This window comes from Zingiber officinale, chromosome 7A (assembly GCF_018446385.1).
Source record: "Zingiber officinale cultivar Zhangliang chromosome 7A, Zo_v1.1, whole genome shotgun sequence".
NCBI classification, from domain to species: Eukaryota; Viridiplantae; Streptophyta; class Magnoliopsida; order Zingiberales; family Zingiberaceae; genus Zingiber; species Zingiber officinale.
The window spans coordinates 83,652,419-83,674,376 of record NC_055998.1 but is presented as its reverse complement, the minus strand read 5'-3'; positions in this window follow the sequence as shown (position 1 = coordinate 83,674,376).

Here is a 21,958-nt window from a genome sequence, read left to right as displayed (position 1 = left end):
AAAAGTTTTATTTTTCTTTTCCTTTTTACTTTTCTTTTTCTTTATATTTTCCTTTATTTTCCTTAATCCCTCCGTTTTTCTCCCTCGCGCACCCGAGCCCCATCCCGACGCCGCCTCCTTTCTTCTCCTCTCTGCCCTAACCGCCGGCCGGCGGTTTCTCTCTTCCGAGCGCCGACCGCCATCGCCTGTGACTTAACACCGTCGGGTGTTGCTCTTCAGCCCTCGCGTCGGCCTTCCCTCTCCTTTCCGAGGCAGCGCCGCCCACGGGAAACCAAGCGCCGGCCACCGCGACACCCATCTCCGGCCTGTGCCCTAGACTCAGCCCGACATCACTGCCGGCACCGGTTTCTCAGCGTCGGCCGCCGTTGCCGTGCCTAGATTCACCGCCGACCACCTCTGCCTTAGCTCTTCACCGCTGCCACTGCCGGCCCCAGTTGTTGTGCCCTAGGTATTGGTCACGGGCCACTACGAGTTCTAGCCGTTTTCACGGCTGTATTTCCTTCCTCTCTGCCGAACCCCAGTGCCCACGCCACCTTGCCTGCTGAGTTTGATCTTTGCCCTTTACCAAGTCTTGGCTCCTCCTCACTGATTTGTGGTGATCTTGAAGATTCTACCTTCGATTCTGATCAAATTCCAGCAAGGTGCTATTCTGTGGATTGATTGGTTCCAGCATCACCAGTGGTTGGATCAAGAGCAGAGGTTTGAATCAAGGTAAGAAGCAGAGTAATTGTTACGTGTTGATGAGTTTGATTCATGTATTGGATTAGGAAAATATTGGATTAATCCATGTTTAGGTATAATCTTGATACCTATTGATAATTTATTCATCATTAGGTTGTGTAGAATAATTATGTTATATGGATTTAGGTTTTTGGATTTTTATCAAAAAGGTGGTTTGGGGTTAAGGTAATTAACCCTAACTAACCGTTAGAAAGGTCGAAGGAAATGGTTAAGGGTTTATCTCTAAATTTCTATTTAGGATTTATTTAGCTGTTTATTTGTATTCTAGCAAAATAAAAGTAAAGGTATTTTTGTTTACACAGGGCTCTGATTCGAGACGGTATCTTGACGTCGGATTTGGACCATTTTGTCGGAGGCGGGTACTTTTGACTTATGTCATTTGATATGCTTAGTAATTAAATTAACATGTTGCATTAATTGTGTTTCTTATCTGTTTCGGTTAATCACTACCCAAATCTTACATGCTTGATTGATTGATTGGTTTTGCATCTCGGGTATATTTTACCTGCTTATACATGCTTATAGGGGTAGTGATATGCCATGCTTGACCATGTTCAGGACCTAGGTTTTTATACCTTCTGTGTACCTTTGATTCGATATGATTCGTTGACCTAGGGTGCACTTTTCTATATATATGGATTAGGTCAGGATGTTTATATGGTTATTGCCATGCATCATTTGCATGATTGCATGCTGTGCGATAGTCCGCTCCATTATTGTTGAGCACATCGCCAATTACATGGATCTGCACACACCACCACTCATGGGTTAGTGGTCGATTCAGGCTGAGTGTGTTGCAGCAGGGACTCTGTTAGGCACCGTTGGTCCGCTCATGGGTAGTGTGACACAACGTGTTATCCGGCAGGGATTCCTCCCCGTCTTTGAGTACCGGGAGATGAGAGCATTGCGCTCCCCCATTTATGATTTGGGGTAGGAGGATAGGTGTACTCCGACAGCATCCCGTCCACTCGGTCACTCATCAGGAGTAGTGACGACAGAGTGCACGGTTGTCACAGCCCTACCCACTCGGCCTCACTTTTGTGAGATGATCGATGGCGCCGGGGTGACCAGACGATCATTGGCATCATATGCATGATGCATTTATTGCTTGTGTTTGTGGTTGCTGTATTTATATGCTGCATATTGTTTGGATACCTATGTTTGACATGCATACAGGATTCCTTATCCCTCGGACTGTTTGACCTTATACTCAGGACCTGGTTAGTACAGTATTCTCCTGTTTATTTCAGATGCATTCTTATCTTTCTTATCAGGAGACTGTACGCATGATTAGTGCTAGGTGTTGTTTCTTTACTTTGCATATCAACTGTACCTGCTGAGTGTTGGACTCACCCCGCCTCCATTGTTGTTATTTTCAGGTTGATGCTGTCAGGAGGGAGTTCCAGTCGCTAGTCCCCACTGCACGTAGTGCTACTCCGCTGCTGGTTTTCTGAGTTATTTCATTTTAGCTTTTCGCTATCAGACTTTATTTTAGTTTTGTTTTAGACTTACATATGGATATTGTATGGAATCTTTCCGTTGGATGAACTTTTCGTATGATTTGGATTTACTCTACTACATGCCTGCCTGAATGGCAGAAGAGGTAAGAAAAATCGGATTTGGGCTTTACGAGTGTAGTTGAGGAGGGTGGATTTCGAGTCAGAGTATTATTACTGCGTGGTTGTGTCAGCCAGAGGCTGAATATATATATAAACTGCGTGGTGATTGATTTTATTTATTGTTATGATTCCAGCCGCCTGTGGCTGAGTATTTAGTGCTTGTAGAAATTTTTGATTGTCCGTCGTACAGGGGAGATGTTGCCGAAATTTTCTCGGACAGGGACTCCTCTGGGGGCGTGACAGCGCGGGTGGCTCGGCAGGGAAGAAACGGCGACAAAAGAAAATGAAAAGAAATAAAGGAAATAAAAGGAAAAGGATATATAAATATAATCTTTTCCTCGCTTAAATCGGGTAGCCTAAACAGGCTTTTCCGGACCCCGTTCTTGTCCCCGTGAACTTATCCGTACGAGCTCCGAAAAATTCCCGAAAAATTTCCAAAAATTCCGGAAAATTCCCTTATTAATATTCGCCTATTTTTACGGTATTTTACATAACTCATCATAAATGGTAAGTGGGATGAGTACCCCTCTAGTGAAGTCTATCCTAGAGCTGGAGAATATCTGGGTCAGGATATGGCAGTAAGGCATATGAATCACTCCAGATGTAACTGTACTAGATGCAAGAATGATGTTATGAAACATATGGAGGGCTATGTCTATATCTAGGCTCTGGCTGAGGGCGTACAGAAAGAACGAGTGGGACGGTCGCATCTTCGAGATGTCTCGAGATGAGATGGGTAGGATGCATGCTGTCAGGACTCTGTACATAACATAGTCCTGAACTCAAAGAAGAGTGGATCTGAACTCGGTCAGGCCCAAGGGTCTCTCCTCCCCAAAAAAATACATGTAGATGTCATCTAAGGTAATGTGGGAATAGGGATCACCAAAAGGTAGCTCCCTACTCGGGTAACATAAGAATGTACACTGGGACTCCCTAAGTTCTAAGCTGGTGAGAAGTAGGGAGGGAGTAAACTGAAGGTCAGTACCACCAACTCTGGTGGAATAGATACTATCATCAACCTTTTCAAGGTTGTGATAGAACTGGGCACACAGATCTTGGTTGACTGTAGTGGTAAAAGCAACCAGCTTATCTAGATGATAGTAGTTTATCATCTGGATTGCGGGTTGACAGTATTGGGATAAAAATTCCCAACCAATATATCTAAATTTAATAGACTCAAAGGTGAACCTAGCGAAATCTATCCTATGCTATTCCGAGGGGAATCTAGGGTCCGTGGAAGGGGCCCTAGCTGGTGTAGAATCCACAATACGATGCTTCCTATTGTTGACATTATACAAGAAAACTAGCAAAATGAGCAAGAAATTTAGGTAATAGATGATTGAGAAGAGTTTAGATTATACCTCGGAGGCATAGCTAGGATTAAAGGAGGAAGAGATGGGTTGAAGGCGCCTTGGTTGGGAAAAATTGGACTGAGTTGTGTTTCGACAGAACACGAACAGAAGGAAAAGCTTCTGTTCGTGGCAAAAGCGATGAGGGAAGGCGCCTTAAGGGCACTTTAACGCGCCTATGGAGGCGCCTTAAAGGTTCCTTAAGGCGCATTAAATAGGCGGCGGGAAATTTCCCGCCGCTATTGAGGGCGCTTCCCTCGTGTAGGAGGCGCCTTCATTAAAACGCCACGTGTTTTTTTTTAAAATTATAATATGAGTTTAATTAGTTTTATGTTAACACATATTTTAGGTTAATTAAATTTTGACAAAAATAATTGTAAGTTAATTTGTGAAGAAAAATTTTAATTAAATTAATTTTGAAAAATGAGTTAATTAATTTTGAAATAATTTTGAAATAGATTTTAAATAAGCTTTAAATGATTTAAAATGATTTTGTAATATTTTGAAAAGATTTTTAAAAGAAGTCTGAAATTAATTTTTAAAATAATTTTGAAATTAAGTTTTTAAAAGGATTTTGAAATTAATCTTTAAAATAATTTTGAAATTAAGTTTTTAAAAGGATTTTGAAATTAATCTTTAAAATAATTTTGAAATTAAGTTTTAAAGTAATTTTGAAATTAAGTTTTAAAATAATTTTGAAATTAAGTTTTAAAAGATTTTTGAAATATTTTTCAAATAATTTTGAAATTAGGTTTTAAAGTAATTTCGAAATTAAGTTTTAAAATAATTTTGAAATATTTTTCAAATAATTTTGAAATTAAGTTTTAAAATATTTTTGAAAAATTTTTCAAATAATTTTGAAATTATGTTTTGAAAGATTTTTGAAATAACTTTGAAAAGATTTTTAAAAGAATTTTGAAATTAAGTTTTTTTTTTAATATTTTTGAAATAATTTTGAAAAGATTTTTAAAAGAATTTTGAAATTAAGTTTTAAAAGTTTTTTGAAATATTTTCAAATAATTTTGAAATTAAGTTTTGAAAGATTTTTGAAATAACTTTGAAAAGATTTTTAAAAGAATTTTCAAATTAAGTTTTTTTTTAAAGATTTTTGAAATAACTTTGAAAAGATTTTTAAAAGAATTTTGAACTTAAGTTTTAAAAGATTTTTGAAATAATTTCAAAAGATTTTGAAATTAAGTTTTGAAAGATTTTTGAAATAATTTTGAAAGGATTTTTAAAATAATTTTGAAATTGAGTTTTAAAGATTTTTAAAATAAATTTTAAAATAATTTTGAAAAGATTTTTTAAAAGAATTTTGAAATTCAATTTTAAGGATTTTTAAAATAATTTTGAAAAGATTTTTTAAAAGAATTTTGAAATTAAATTTTTTAAATATTTTTAAAATAATTTTGAAAAGATTTTTTAAAAGAATTTTGAAATTGAGTTTTAAAGATTTTTGAAATAATTTTGAAAAGATTTTTAAAAGAATTTTGAAATTAAGTTTTAAAAGATTTTTGAAATAATTTTGAAAAGATTTTTTAAAAGAATTTGAGTTTTAAAGATTTTTAAAATAATTTTGAAAAGATTTTTTGAAAAGAATTTTGAAATTAAGTTTTTTAAAGAATAAAAAAGATTTTTTAGAAGAATTTTGAAGTTGAGTTTTAAAGATTTTTAAAATAATTTTGAAAAGATTTTTTTTAAAAGAATTTTGAAATTAGGTTTTTTAAAGAATAAAAAAGATTTTTTAGAAGAATTTAATTTTGAAAAGATTTTTTAAAAGAATTTTGAAATTAAGTTTTAAAACATTTTTGAAATATTTTTCAAATAATTTTGAAAATGAGTTTTAAAGATTTTTTAAAATAATTTTGAAAAGATTTTTAAAAGAATTTTGAAATTGAGTTTTAAAAATTAATTGATTATAGAATTTGAATTAATTATAGTTATGAGTCTAATTTTGAATTTGAATTTTAAATTCCTTAGTCATCTCACCCGATCTAAATTTTCAATCAAGTAATCCTATAATTTTTGTGAGATGAATTGAGGTTCAATTTAAGGGTTTTGTTTAACTTTGTGTTAGATTCAGGTTTAGCTATAGGTTCAATAAGTAAACATTCTTTGGATAAACTTCTGGGCTATGGTGAGTCACAAGGAACTCATTAAAGTAACCATGCCTTTGAGGTTTTCCAAATAGTCCTACCCATTGAACTTAATACTAAACCTTGGTCTAACTAGTTAAGATCCATTTAAGGGTAGCTTCGGTCAGTTCCACTTGGCCAAATGCACCAGGTCGAAGTCATATCTTCCTAGACATGCGATGCCCAAGCTTCCCTAACGTACTATCATCCAAAAACTTCACTAGTACCGTGCGTCAAGTTAAACCTAGCCTACTTTTTCTAACCTCAATTACCCTGCCGGGTAGTCTACTCTTGTTTACCCATTTCGGGTAGATTAAGTTCGATTACCCAGTCGGGTAGTTTAATTGGAGGTACCAGTTATTCTGGATCCTCCTATTTTTTTTATTTGATTTAAGTTTTGGATTGAGTTTTAATTTCGAATTTTGAATTTGTAATTTGAATTTTGAATTTTAATTTAATTTTGAATTTAAATTTGAATTTTGAATTTTTGAATTTTAATTTAATTTCGAATTTTGATTTATAATTTGAATTGTTTTCGTGTTTACTCCCCCTGGATCATAGCTTCGATATGGTCTATCTGTTGGTTGCTACTCGGAAAACCTATAGGTTCCACTGTACAAAAATTTTGTACAAAGGTCTGAACCTTTTCCTAGCTACCATGTGTTCTTTTAAATTAAATTTTGGATCGCCTGCGGAACTTAACACGTTTGATCCAAAACTTAATCTATTTGTTCTTTTAGGTTTTGACTTGGATCTCCTGCGGAACTTTACACGTTCGACCCAAGTCTCCTTAAGTTATTAATTCCATTAAATATTAATTTCCATAATTAATTCCCAGTACTGACGTGGCGAGGCACATGGCCTTCTTGGATATGGGAGCAACCACCACCGACTAGACAAAACCTTTTATAGAAAGCTAATATTTAATTTCCTAAAATAACTTTAGGTTAACCAAAGAGAACAATCAAATCACAAGGAAAAGAAAAAATAAAAGAACACAGCATCGAAAAAACATATTCGAAATTCTAGAACGTAAGCCTTTTGTATTTGGTATTATTTCCATAAATAACTAGCATAATGCGGAAATAAAAATTACTAGTTATACCTTGTAGAAAAAACTCTTGATCTTCTACCGTATTCCTCTTCTAACCTCGGACGTTGTGTGGGCAACGATCTACCGAGATGAGAAACCACCAACCACCTTCTTCTCCTCCAAGCAAGGTTCGGCCACAAAAGGAAAACTTCACCAAGGAGAAAAACCAAAATACTAACCAAGCTCCAAGAGATGTTAGCTTTCTCTCCTTCTTCTTCTTCTTCTCCAAGTAGTATCCGGCCACCACAAGAGCTCCAAGGGAGAGAGGTTCGGCCACCACAAGAGGAAGAGAGGGAGAGGATGGCCGGCCACACCAAGGAACAAAAGAGGGAGAGGAATAATAGATGTTGTATCTCATGAAGGCACCCTCACCCCTTCTTTTATATTCCTTGGCCTAGGCAAATTAGGAAATTTAATTACAATAAAATTTCCTTAATTTCCTTGACATGATTTAATTGAGAAAAATAAAATAAAATTTCTCCAATTGAAATCAATGGCCGGCCACATCAATGAAGGAAAAAATTAGACAAGTTTTAATCAACAATTAAAACTTCCTAATTTGTTTCCGGAAATTTTAAAAAATAAAATTTCTCTTTAAAATCTCTTCATGGTTGATAAAAGGAAATTTCTATAATTTTAATTTTATCAACATGTGAATAATTTTTAAAGAGAAAATAAAACATCTCTCCAATCTACAAATAAGGAAAGAGATCTAATCTCTTTCTTTAATATTTTGTAGATCTTTTACAAGAGAGATATTTTAATTTTAATTCTCTTTAAATTATATCTTCCACATAATAATAAAAATTAAAATTAAATTTCTTTTTTAATTTAATTTGGCCGGCCCTACTAGCTTGGGTTCAAGCTAGGGCCGGCCACCCAATTTTATACCTAGGCCGGCCCTAGCTTGTTCCCAAGCTAGCTTGGCCGGCCCCTATTGGGTGGGTATAGAAGGTGGGTATAGGTGGATATAGAACTCTATAAATAAGAGGCTACGATAGGGACCGAGAGGAGGAATTGGTTTTGGTCTCCCGATAAAATTAAGCATCCCGTGTTCGCCCCGAACACACAACCTAATTTTATCAATGATAATTCATTCCACTAGAGAACTATCATTGAACTACCGCACCAATCCCAAATTACATTTTTGGGCTCCTTCTTATTATGAGTGTGTTAGTCTCCCTGTGTTTAAGATATTGAATGTCCACTAATTAAGTGAGTTACTGACAACTCATTTAATTAATATCTAAGTCCAAGAGTAGTACCACTCAACCTTATTATCATGTCGGACTAAGTCCACCTGCAGGGTTTAACATGACAATCTTTATGAGCTCCTCTTGAGGACATTATCAACCTAGTATCTCTAGGACACAGTTTCCATCTATAATCAACAACACACACTATAAGTGATACTATTTCTCAACTTATCGGGTTTATTGATTCATCGAACTAAATCTCACCCATTGATAAATTAAAGAAATAAATATCAAACATATGTGCTTGTTATTATATTAGGATTAAGAGCACACACTTCCATAATAACTGAGGTCTTTGTTCCTTTATAAAGTCAGTATAAAAGAAACGACCTCTAATGGTCCTACTCAATACACTCTGAGTGTACTAGTGTAATTATATAGTCAAGATAAACTAATACCTAATTACACTACGACCTTCTAATGGTTTGTTCCTTTCCATTTTGGTCGTGAGTTTCTGTTTATAATTTATAAGGTACTGATAACATTATCTTCTGCATATGACACCACATGCTATGTTATCTACAATATAAATTAATTGAACAACTACAAACAAATGTAGATAAATTGACCAAATGTGATTCTTTATTTAACATGAATGTTTACAAAGCTTAGGCTTTTAGTATACACCCCAACAATCTCCCACTTATACTAATGACTAAGCTGCCATATCTTCTACCATACATCTGATTCCCATTCCCTCCACATGCCGATCGAAAGCTTTCGCCGGAAGGGCCTTAGTGAAAGGATCTGCCAAGTTATCTGCTGATTCAATCTTGGCGATGACAACTTCTCCTCGCTTCACGATATCTCGTATCAGGTGGTACTTGCGCTCTATATGTTTACTTGCCTTATGAGCTCGTGGTTCCTTCGAGTTTGCAACTGCACCGCTATTATCACAATAAATTGTGATGATTTTGGGCAAACCAGGAATCACATCTAAGTCCATTAGAAAGTTCCTGAGCCATACTGCTTCTTTAGCTGCCTCAGAGGCTGCTACATACTCAGCTTCCATGGTTGAGTCTGATACGCATTTCTGCTTAACACTCCTCCATGAAATGGCTCCACCTCCTAAAGTAAACACATAGCCTGATGTAGACTTACTATTATCCCTATCTGATTGGAAATCTGAATCCGTGTAACCCACAGGGAGCAGATCGTCTGCTTGGTAAACTAGCATATAATCTCTAGTCCTTTACGACAATCTAATGTCCTTGTCCTGGTTACTTCGATATCTGCTGACCATGCCCACGGCAAAACAGATATCAGGTCTCGTACATAGCATTGCATACATTAGGCTTCCTACAGCCGAAGCATAAGGAACTGCTTTCATGTCTTCTATCTCTTTCGACGTCTTTGGAGACATCTCTTTAGACAGAGCTACTCCATGTCTAAAAGGTAAGAAACCTTTCTTGGAATCCTGCATGCTAAAACGAGCAAGGATTGTATCTATATATGAAGCTTGGGACAGACACAACATTCTTTTCTTGCGATCCCTTATCACTTTGATCCCAAGAATGTGTGCACACTCTCCTAAGTCCTTCATATCAAATTGTTTGGACAACCATACCCTTACGTCTGATAATACCTTGACATTGTTGCCAATTAACAAAATATCATCTACGTATAGTACAAGAAATACCATCACGTTTCCGTTACACTTCTTGTATACACAAGACTCATCCAGACACTGAATAAATCTATACGACTGGATTACTTCATTAAACCGGATGTTCCAAGACCTTGAAGCTTGCTTCAGTCCATAAATGGACCGATTGAGCTTGCACACTAGATGCTCTTTGCCTTTTTCAATGAACCCTTCTGGTTGCTTCATATGAATGTTCTCTTCAAGACTTCCATTAAGGAAAGCCGTCTTGACATCCATTTGTCAAATCTCATAATCCATATGAGCAGCAATGGATAAGAGTATCCGGATAGACTTAAGCATGGCTACCGGTGAAAAGGTCTCCTCATAATCGATTCCCTCTTTCCGAGTGTACCCTTTCGCAACAAGCCTAGCTTTGAAGGTCTCTACCTTCCTGTCTGTCCCTCTTTTTCTTTTGTAGATCCACTTGCATCCAACGGCTTTTACACCATCAGGTGGTTCTACAAGCTCCCAGACTTTATTAGAGTACATAGACTCTATTTCAGAATTCATTGCCTTTTGCCAAGATGCTGCATCTATATCTTGGAGTGCTTCGTCGTATGTTCGTGGATCAGGTTCATGTTTACCCGGGATCAAGTCCGAAGACTCTCCCAAAAACATGAATCTTTCAGGCTGCCTTACAACCCTCCCACTACGACGAGGCACTTTCTGTGGTTGTGTATCATGTGTGACATGTGTTGCAGTCTCTTGTGATACTTCATCTTGTACTGTTGGTACTGAAGTAGACATGTCCTCTCTAAGTTGTTCTAAAACAACTTTGCTACTGGTCTTGTGATCCATTATATAGTCTTCTTCTAAAAACTGGGCATTGGTGCTAACAATGACCTTCTGGTCTTTAGGACTATAATATAAACCACCTTTTGTTCCTTTGGGATATCCTACAAACACGCGAACTTCTGTACGGGATTCTAACTTATCAGCATCTGGTTTCAGCACATGTGCTGGACTACCCCAAATCCGAATATGTCTTAGACTGGGCTTTCGCCCATTCCACAATTCTATGGGAGTAGAAGAAACTGATTTAGAAGGTACTAAGTTCAGAACGTATACTGTTGTTTCCAGAGCATATCCCCAAAACGAATTTGGTAATTCTGAATAACTCATCATTGATCTAACCATCTCCATAAGAGTCCTATTCCTTCGTTCTGCTACACCATTCTGTTGGGGTGTTCCAGGTGCAGACAATTGGGATTGAATCCCGGCCTCTGATAAGTAATTCCTAAACTCTCCTAAGAGGTATTCGCCACCACGATCTGATCGTAGTGTCTTGATACTTTTACCTAGTCGTTTCTCCACATCAGCCTTGTATTCTTTGAACTTATCAAAGCACTCGGACTTGCGGCGCATTAAGTAAATGTATCCATATCTTGAATAATCGTCTATGAAAGAGACAAAATATTCAAAACCTCCTCTTGCCTGGACAGACATAGGACCACACAAATCAGAGTGAACCAACTCTAACACTTCTTTGGCTCTATACCTCTTGGCCTTGAACGGCCTCTTGGTCATTTTACCTTCCAAGCAAGATTCACAAGTTGGAAAATTTTCCAACTCAAATGAACTCAAAAGTCCATCGGCTATAAGCCTCTGAATCCTACTTAAGTTAATATGACCAAGCCTTAGATGCCAAAGATATGCTTGGTTCATTTTCGAAGGTTCTTTTCTCTTATTAGAGTTAGAAGATGAGTTATAAATTTCCATGTTTTGCTTTGTGGAAGAAATTGGATTTAAAGTATACAAATTGCCAACTAATGCACCAGAACAGATAATCACTTTATTTCTTTTAATAACTACATCGTTACTAAAAGAAACTGAATATCCATCTAAAAACAGTTTAGAAACTGAAATTAAATTCTTTCTAAAACTGGGTACATAAAGACAATTTCTTAAAATCAAATTTCTATTTCTACTAAAAGATAAGTAGACGTCTCCCACTGCAACAGCTGCCACCTTAGTAGCATTGCCCATGTAGACGATAATTTCTCCTTCAGATAGTCGTCGGGTTTCTGGAACCCCTGCAAGGAATTGCAGACATGATCAGTGGCTCCCGTATCTACACACCAGATGCTGGTAGATAACACCGCTAAACATGTGTCAACAACTAGAGTATGAGATATACCTTTGTTTTGGTTCCTACGAGGACGATCAGCCTTCCAATGTCCCGACTGCTTCAGATGAAGCACTTGCCCTTCTGCTTCTTCATTCCAACTCTCGTAGACTGAGATTTATTCACTTTCTTTGTGAACCACTTGTTTCTTCTTCTTCTTTCCTTTCGGTTTAGAAGTAGAACCATTTTCAACATAGTGAATTTGAGCATTGTGACAAAATAATCCTTCTGCTGCTTGTTACGTCGGTAGTTCCGCTAATGAATAAACCCTCTTATTCATATTATAGTTCAGACCGCTCAAAACTTCTAGGTAGCGTTTGGAGGATCATATCGATCCGGGTTTCCCATCAATTTCTCCTCCAAGGATCCGTATCTCGTTCGGATAAGCCATCATCTTTAGGATATGATCCCTTACAGGAGTACCCTCTTGCATGGTGGCTGTCATTATCTTTCTCATGGCTTCTTGCCTAGAAGCCCTATCCTGATGACCAAAGAGTTCCTTGAGATTGTTCATAATATCATAGGTCGTTGGTAAATCTTGATGTTGATGTTGCAATACATTTGACATTGAAGCCAAAATGTAACACCGCGCCATCTCATCGCTTTACCCATTTCCTATGATATTCAATCTCCTCTTGGGTAGATTCACCAGAGGTGCATCGAGCACCTTCTTTCTCGAGACATATTTATAGCTTTCGTGATAAGAAGAACAATGTCCGTGTTTCTTTTCCAATCTATGTAGTTTGGTCCAGTAAGTCTATTCTGAAGTATGATGGACAGTGGGTTGAAAGACATCCTAAGAATCACAAATAACTTTTGGTGAGAACTCTAAATTTAGAATAATATTGATTCCTCAAACAATACTATTTTAAATTAACCAACACCTCATAACACCGTGAATTTTGTATGTCACGTTAGTGTGGACGTATACAAATTCAACATTTGTAAAAGGAGGGTTTTAACCCATTAATTTTATTATCTTGTCAACCTAACTTTTTGACAAATAAAATTAATAGTTGGTATCATTTGGTCACAAAAATAATAGCAGTGACTCCGTTGGGGAGGATACTATTAGATGTGTCTAAGTGTATACCATTACTTGACACTAAGTCCATTAATAAGATTATGCCCATTCCGTTGGGGAAGATCACACGCTCTTAATTAACTTCCTATAGTCATCCAAAAATGGAAGTCTATTCTAGTGATCCGCAAACAAGCTCATCCGTTATGGAGGAAGGCACTCAGAGCCAACGCGCAAGCTTGTTTGCATCACTTACAAACCAGTAATGGAGACCATGGGATTTATTTAAAAATTCCTCTCCCACTTAGTTATTTATAAATGAGGAATTTTAACTATGCTAGCCTACTTTACTTGTAAACTAACATGCACACACAGCATAATATAAAAGCAATAGAGAAACTAATTTTCAACTATTATGGCTTTTATCTCTAGTTGTCCTCCGTGTGTTGTCATCCCAAGCTGCTGCCATATTTGGCCACCGCCACCGGGTCTAGCTGTCGCATCCATCTTGCTCCTTGTTCCGCTGCGCCTCTGGTCCTTAGAAGGTTCCACGCTTTGCAAGATTCGATCCGCGACATAAATAGAATTTTACATTTTGATCCTATATTCCATAAAAGGAATGTACATGTATCTAGATCAAAAATAAAATCCTAATAAAACTAAATACAGCTCCTGCTGTATTTGAATACAATCATGCACACACATTTAAATGCCCTTGACATGTCCAAGGGTCCAATCACACACATAATAACTAAAAGCCATAATAGTTGGATCCTGCATCCACAAAGTTAGCACATCCTACTATTAACCTGCCTAAATTATGTATGACATGTGCATAATTAAACTAAATACCAAATACACAGAGGCAAAACCCTAGCTCTGATACCAATTGTTGGTTGCTACTCAGAAAACCTATAGGTTCCACTGTACAAAAATTTTGTACAAAGGTCTGAACCTTTTCCTAGCTACCATGTGTTCTTTTAAATTAAATTTTGGATCGCCTGCGGAACTTAACACGTTTGATCCAAAACTTAATCTATTTGTTCTTTTAGGTTTTGACTTGGATCTCCTGTGAAACTTAACACGTTCGACCCAAATCACCTTAAGTTATTAATTCGATTAAATATTAATTTCCATAATCGGTTCCCAATCTTGACGTGGCGAGGCACATGACCTTCTTGGATATGGGAGCAACCACCACCGACTAGACAAAACCTTTTATAGAAAGCTAATATTTAATTTCCTAAAATAACTTTAGGTTAACCAAAGAGAACAATCAAATCACAAGGAAAAGAAAAAATAAAAGAACACAGCATCGAAAAAACATATTCGAAATTCTAGAACGTAAGCCTCTTGTATTTGGTATTATTTCCATAAATAACTAGCATGATGCGGAAATAAAAATTACTAGTTATACCTTGTAGAAAAAACTCTTGATCTTCTACCGTATTCCTCTTCTAACCTCGGACGTTGTGTGGGCAACGATCTACCGAGATGAGAAACCACCAACCACCTTCTTCTCCTCCAAGCAAGGTTCGGCCACAAAAGGAAAACTTCACCAAGGAGAAAAACCAAAATACTAACCAAGCTCCAAGAGATGCTAGCTTTCTCTCCTTCTTCTTCTTCTTCTCCAAGTAGTATCCGGCCACCACAAGAGCTCCAAGGAAGGGAGAGAGGTTCGGCCACCACAAGAGGAAGAGAGGGAGAGGATGGCCGACCACACCAAGGAACAAAAGACGGAGAGGAATAATAGATGTTGTATCTCATGAAGGCACCCTCACCCCTTCTTTTATATTCCTTGGCCTAGGCAAATTAGGAAATTTAATTACAATAAAATTTCCTCAATTTCCTTGACATGATTTTATTGAGAAAAATAAAATAAAATTTCCCAAATTAAAACCACATGGTCAGCCACATCAATGAAGGAAAAAATTAGACAAGTTTTAATCAACAATTAAAACTTCCTAATTTGTTTCCGGAAATTTTAAAAAATAAAATTTCTCTTTAAAATCTCTTCATGGTTGATAAAAGGAAATTTCTATAATTTTAATTTTATCAACATGCGAATAATTTTTAAAGAGAAAATAAAACATCTCTCCAATCTACAAATAAGGAAAGAGATCTAATCTCTTTCTTTAATATTTTGTAGATCTTTTACAAGAGAGATATTTTAATTTTAATTCTCTTTAAATTATATCTTCCACATAATAATAAAAATTAAAATTAAATTTCTTTTTTAATTTAATTTGGCCGGCCCTACTAGCTTGGGTTCAAGCTAGGGCCGGCCACCCAATTTTATACCTAGGCCGGCCCTAGCTTGTTCCCAAGCTAGCTTGGCCGACCCCTATTGGGTGGGTATAGAAGGTGGGTATAGGTGGGTATAGAACTCTATAAATAAGAGGTTACGATAGGGACCGAGAGGAGGAATTGGTTTTGGTCTCCCGATAAAATTAAGCATCCCGTGTTCGCCCCGAACACACAACTTAATTTTATCAATGATAATTCATTACACTAGAGAACTATCATTGAACTACCGCACCAATCCTAAATTACATTTTTGGGCTCCTTCTTATTATGAGTGTGTTAGTCTCCCTGTGTTTAAGATATCGAATGTCCACTAATTAAGTGAGTTACTGACAACTCATTTAATTAATATCTAAGTCCAAGAGTAGTACCACTCAACCTTATTATCATGTCGGACTAAGTCCACCTGCAGGGTTTAACATGACAATCTTTATGAGCTCCTCTTGAGGACATTATCAACCTAGTATCTCTAGGACACAGTTTCCATCTATAATCAACAACACACACTATAAGTGATACTATTTCCCAACTTATCAGGTTTATTGATTCATCGAACTAAATCTCACCCATTGATAAATTAAAGAAATAAATATCAAACATATGTGTTTGTTATTATATTAGGATTAAGAGCACACACTTCCATAATAACTGAGGTCTTTGTTCCTTTATAAAGTCAGTATAAAAGAAACGACCTCTAATGGTCCTACTCAATACACTCTGAGTGTACTAGTGTAATTATATCGTCAAGATAAACTAATACCTAATTACACTACGACCTTCTAATGGTTTGTTCCTTTCCATTTTGGTCGTGAGCTTTTGTTAATAATTTATAAGGTACTGATAACATTATCTTCTGCATATGACACCACATGCTATGTTATCTACAATATAAATTAATTGAACAACTACAAACAAATGTAGATAAATTGACCAAATGTGATTCTTTATTTAACATGAATGTTTACAAAGCTTAGGCTTTCAGTATACACTCCAACACTATCGAGGTAGTGTATTTGATTCTTCGGGACCCAGTATTGGCCAAATCCAATTTGATTAACCAATTCAAACTTGGGGACCCATGCTTGGATTACCTTTCGATTTGGTTTGTTTATTAAGGATAAATAAGAATTATATTTCTTTTTAGTTTTATATCCTAGCCCAGTTCTATTGTAAATAGCTCTTTGTGCCCCAAGAATTAGGTCAAGATTCTTGGAGCCTAAAGAAAACCGTTCTAAGGTATTTTTTAAATCCTTGACCTGATTTTTCAAACTAGAATTTTCTTCCTCAAGTTTTTGAACTTGAGTTGAATTTTCAGTCTGAACTTGATCAGGTAAGGATTTAGAGTTAGTCACTTCTTTAAGGACGGCTACTTCCTTTAGAAGTGACTTAATCTTAAGGTTTGACTTAGCTAACTAGCGTAATAAATAATTGACTAAATTATTAAGTCTAGGAATACTTACAGTGGAGTCTGGCCCTTCAGAAATGGATGCGGATCCGTGGCTTCGCTCGGACTCGGCCTCTAACTCGCTCTCGCTCTCGGATTCGTCAATCTGGTCCTAGGCCATCAACGCGAGTAAACTCATCTGATCGAGTTCGTCGTCGTCGTCCTCCGAGAAGATTCGTCCCAAGTCGCCTTTAGGGCCTTCTTCCTTCTTTGCTTTTTTGCTTCCTTTTGGTTGGGGCAGTTGGCTTTGATGTGCCCCTTCTGGTTGCATCCATAGCAGATTACTTCAAATTTTACCTTAGAACTCGGTTGGGCCTCCTTGGATTGTACCGCCTTCTTCAGGTCTTTCTTGTTGAAGCCCTTCTTCTTCTTGTAGAGCTTCTTCACGAGGTTCACGAGTTCGCTGGTCAGTTCGTCTTCTTCATCTTCTGAGTCGGGTTCGTCTTCTGGTTCCGGTTCAGTTTTCCGCCGTAGTCTCGGTTCCCGTGTTAGACTGGTACCTGCAACCAAAGCAACCCCCTTCTCGGTTGGTTGTGCATTAGTCTGCTCGTGAAGTTCAAACTCAGAAAATAACTCATCTAATTTTAAGAAAGACAAGTCCTTGGAACAAAGATATCACAACATTTAATTATAAATGTTATTGGACGTAAAATCTTATTAGATTTTTCAGATTTTTTTAGAAATTTTTCGGGATTTAAACGGAGTCCGTATGACTTGTTTTGACGGGATGAATCGATGGGGATAAGTGGAGCCTGTTTAGAATACCCTTAAGTGGGAGTTGATTGAAGAATAATTTAGGGTTTAATTTTCTTAACCCTAAGTGGATTAGGTTTATAAGGTTTTTCCTCCTCACCCGGACCCGTTAACCCATTTCCCCCTTCTCTCTATTTGCTTTCCCTCTCTCGCGCTCACTCGACCCGATTCTTCCTCCCTCTCTTTCTCTCTCTCGCGCGTGGAGGACTCGACACCGACAGAGCAGGGTTTTTCTCCGGCGATCTCGTCTTCGTCGCGTCACCGGGGAGGGGGGAACGTTGCCCGACCTCGACGTGTCTAACCATCTACGACGGAGCGATCCTCTCTTAAGCTATGCTTGCGCGCGCGGTAGCGATTCAGCGGAGCTAGGGCACGGCAGGGGGAGTTGGATTCACATCTTTCTCGGTGGATCAAGCCCCTCTCAATCTTCTCGTTGATCTATTCACTGGAGGAGGTTGCGGATCATCACCAGTTGAGGTGGATCACGCGACACCAACTGTAGGGATCGATTGAGGTAAGGATTTGTCAAGAGATTCAGTGAATTCAAGGGTTCTTGGGTAATTGGTTTCCCTTTGTGATGCTCTCTCTGATCCGGACTAGGAGGAGGCGCTGGATCAGTATACTGTGGATTTTCTTTGAAGCCGATCATTGCATTCCATTTCTTGCGGCTGATTTAGGGTCTCGGCTGAAGAATTTGGGAGCATTTGAGGTGAGTAAGGTTATGCTTATTGGAGTTTCAGCTAATTAAAGTCTCTACAGCTAGGTTCTGGATTTAATTCTAGAAAGCATTGGTGTAGGGGCTATTGGGTGGCTATCGGCAGAGTTCTTGTGGGGTTGTGAATGTTGATCTCTTTGGCATATCCTGTTGTTGGGGTCCAAATTGGAGAAGGGTCGGCTAACTAGGGTTTGCCATCAACAGGATGAAGCTATTGCAGAGGTTGTGGCGTTTGATCACTGTCCACATGTCATGGGTGAGTTTCTTTAGTGACTTCGCCTTTGATTTCCATTTGTGGATAATATGTTCTTTCCATATTTCTCATGGGTTGGCGATTGTATGTAAGAGCTAATTCATTAGGGCATGTGAAATGTGAAGGAGGGTTTTGATATGATGAGATTGATTATCAGATTCAGTGGTTGGAGGTGGATCATGAGGATGACTTTGCATGTTTGATTTATGATGTGTAGTGGATAATAACGGGATGTTGGAGTTTGTGATTGGTTGTGGATTTGGAGGACTTTTGGAGATGTAGCATGTATAACCTAATCTAATTAGGTTGTATTATGGTTATGGTGAGTTGGAGGGTTAATCCATGATCATGTTGGATTAGGGTTCTTCTAATTAGGTGGGGGCAGTTGTTTAGTTATTTACTTCGTATGTAATTAGTTAAATATATTATGTGATAGCAGGACTTTGATTCGAGGCGAGCGTCTCGACGTGGGATTGGATTATCTGATACGGTCGATAGATAAAGGCGGGTATTTCTTCCTTGGCTCTATGTAGATTTTCTTGTACTTAGTGCATGGTTATTGTTGGATGAATTAGGCTGCTTTATCTTATATCATGATCGGTTGCTGTTTTTCCTGCATGATACTTATGCTTGACCCTTGTGATGATCTATTTAATTCATATACAGTCTCCACTCTTGATATCTACTCTGTTGTGATTACACGTGTAGAGTATGTCTTGTAGAGATTGTTGGATTGTTTGTATTATCATGCCGATTGTGCATATGACAGGGATTGTACGTAGGATGTCATGTGTTATAGGAGTCATCATGTTGACCCTACATTTGCATGTTGTATGTACACACGTGTTTGGTTACGTACTTTTGGAGGAGTTGTGTTGATTGTATGTTTATGGTTTATACACGTGTCTGATGTGTTTATTATTGGAGGATACATGTTGATTGTACTTCTGTTCTGTGTATATGTGTCCAGTGGAATTATTAGAGATTTTTGGTTGATCATACGTGGGTAGTTGTGTACATGTGTTTGGTGGGATGTGTGGATTTATCATGACGATTATATTCATGTTGTGGAGTGCTTATGTGGTTTAGAGGTTGCATGGATGATGACGGCGTTTGTATCATGATTATATATATATCATGTTCATCATTCATTGCATCTGACGACTAGTCTCCCTTGTGGTTGAGAGGGTCGCCAGTCTTTTATGGCTGTCCACTCTGCCACTGATGAAGAGTGGTAGCTGGGAGTGGAGCTATATCCTATCGTGCTTAGTCAGCTCTCCGCAAGTGTACGGAAATGTCGCAAGTAATATAAAAGATTATCGTATCCACAGGGACTGGAATAAGCACTAGAAATGTCTCAATGCGAATTAGCTAAACAACTATCCAATTGTTTCAAATGCAAAATGAAGGTAAACAAATCTAATATTAAAGATCAACAAGCAAGAGTTTAGTGTTTTAGGTTATGATAAAGGGAGATTCTAGGAATTTCGGTTTGTTTGTAGGATTTCTCAAATCTAAATGGTTCACCAATTCTTATCCCTCAATTGCCAAACATGTAGAAAGTTGCCGGTTCTCTCTTGCAATAGACAATCGGCTAAGGACTGAGAAATGTATCTAAATATGATTAATTAGATATGAACCTATGTTGTCCTTACACAGAAGTGCACCTATTTCTATGCCTTCCTCGGATATCAACATAGAAGCCCACGACTTATTAATCTATCAAGATACAAGAAACTAATCACAAAATCCATCCTACTCTCTTGAATATTCCTATTTCCTCTTCAAGATTGTCTCTCAAACGTCCTTACACGGGCTTGCACCTGTCACGTGGATCCCTCGGATGATCGAGTGAGAGTTTATCTTTACAAAGTCCATAAGAAATCCAAACAATTAATCAAGAATGAGAATTAAGCACGAATCACCATTAATGATTCAAGATCTAATTGATACAAGCAAGATAATGTCATTGAAACAAGAAAATGGCAAATCCATAAGAGATCACATCAATCCATCATACAAATACTCCCTTCATCCTAGAATACAAGATCTACTCCATGAATCGAGGAAGAAAACCCGAAGAAATAAAGAATACAAGCATTTCTTAAATCCCCAATCCAAGAAACCAAGAAAAGGGGGAAAGAGAAAACTTATCTACGAAGAAGCCTCGTCTTCGGATCCAATCCTCGCTCCGGAGTCGAAACCGTCAAGAACTCCCCTTGAATCGCCCAGAAATCCTCCCAAGATTGGGAGGAAACCACCAAATCTTGCCTTCTCCCAAAGGGGGAGAGATCCCCTTTCAATTCATGAACGAAGGTTTAAATAGAGGAGGGAATCAGGCGTCACACGGCCTCTCGACACGGCCGTGTGAGATCCACACGGCCATGTCCAGTTCCTTCTCTGCCAATGCTGCACGGCCATGTGGTGCACATGGCCAAGGCCCTCCTGCTCTCTGGAAATGCTACACGGCCGTGTGGTGCACACGGCCGCCACCTGCTTGGTCTCTGGAAAATCCACACGGCCGTGTGGTGCACATGGCCACCATCTGCTTGGCCTCCGGAAACTCCACACGGCCATGTAGATCTACACGGCCATGTAGGGCTTTTGCTCTGATTTCCTCAAATCAAGACACGGCCGTGTGGGATTCACACGGCCATGTCCTCTTCCCTTCCTGTTAGGACCACACGGCCATGTATGGTACACGACCCGATGCTCTTTCTCCCTTCAATTACTTCCAAGCTTGCTCAAGGACACTTAATCTTCACCAATTTCGACTCCTGTGTACAGAAAATGCACAAAAAACAGATCTCCGAACCAAAAGAGTAAATATGCTAAAAGGAAAGCTGGAAGTATAAAAATGCATAGATCAAGCATGCTCAAAGTATGTAAATGTGCGTAAAAACATGCATAAAAGAGTATATAATGTACGCACATCACACCCCCAGACTTAAACCTTTGCTTGTCCTCAATCAAAATGCTGCAGTCTAAATTCATATGTTCTACAACACATTCATAAAACTTAGTGCACTTTCCTAATTCTATCAAAAAGTTTCATTAACAAGCATGATCATGGAAAACAAGTAAAGTATGGTTCAAGCATAAGAATCTTGTGCACAGTGTAAAAGTAACTTAACACCCTTCAAGTTTCAATCCATGTCCTAGTCAAGTCGTCATCAAATTTGAATTCCTAATGTTTCCAGTGAAAGACAAGTAACCAGTGATAGGCACTTACTCGCCATTCACTTGGTTCATATTTCTCAACTAACCCAAGGTCTCAAAGGTGTGCTCAATCTCAAGAGAAGCTAAGCAGTCATTTCCCCAGTAACCTAACTCGGTCTCAAAGGGGTGACTTGCTAGATTCCACTCATGACAACTATTTTTTATATCCCTTTTTTTTTTTTTATAAGTGTTTGCATTGTGCAAAACTTATTCACAAATGTACTTTTAGCACACATGTTGGGATATTTTGATTTTTCCAAATGAGCTTTAATGATTTGAGCCTCAT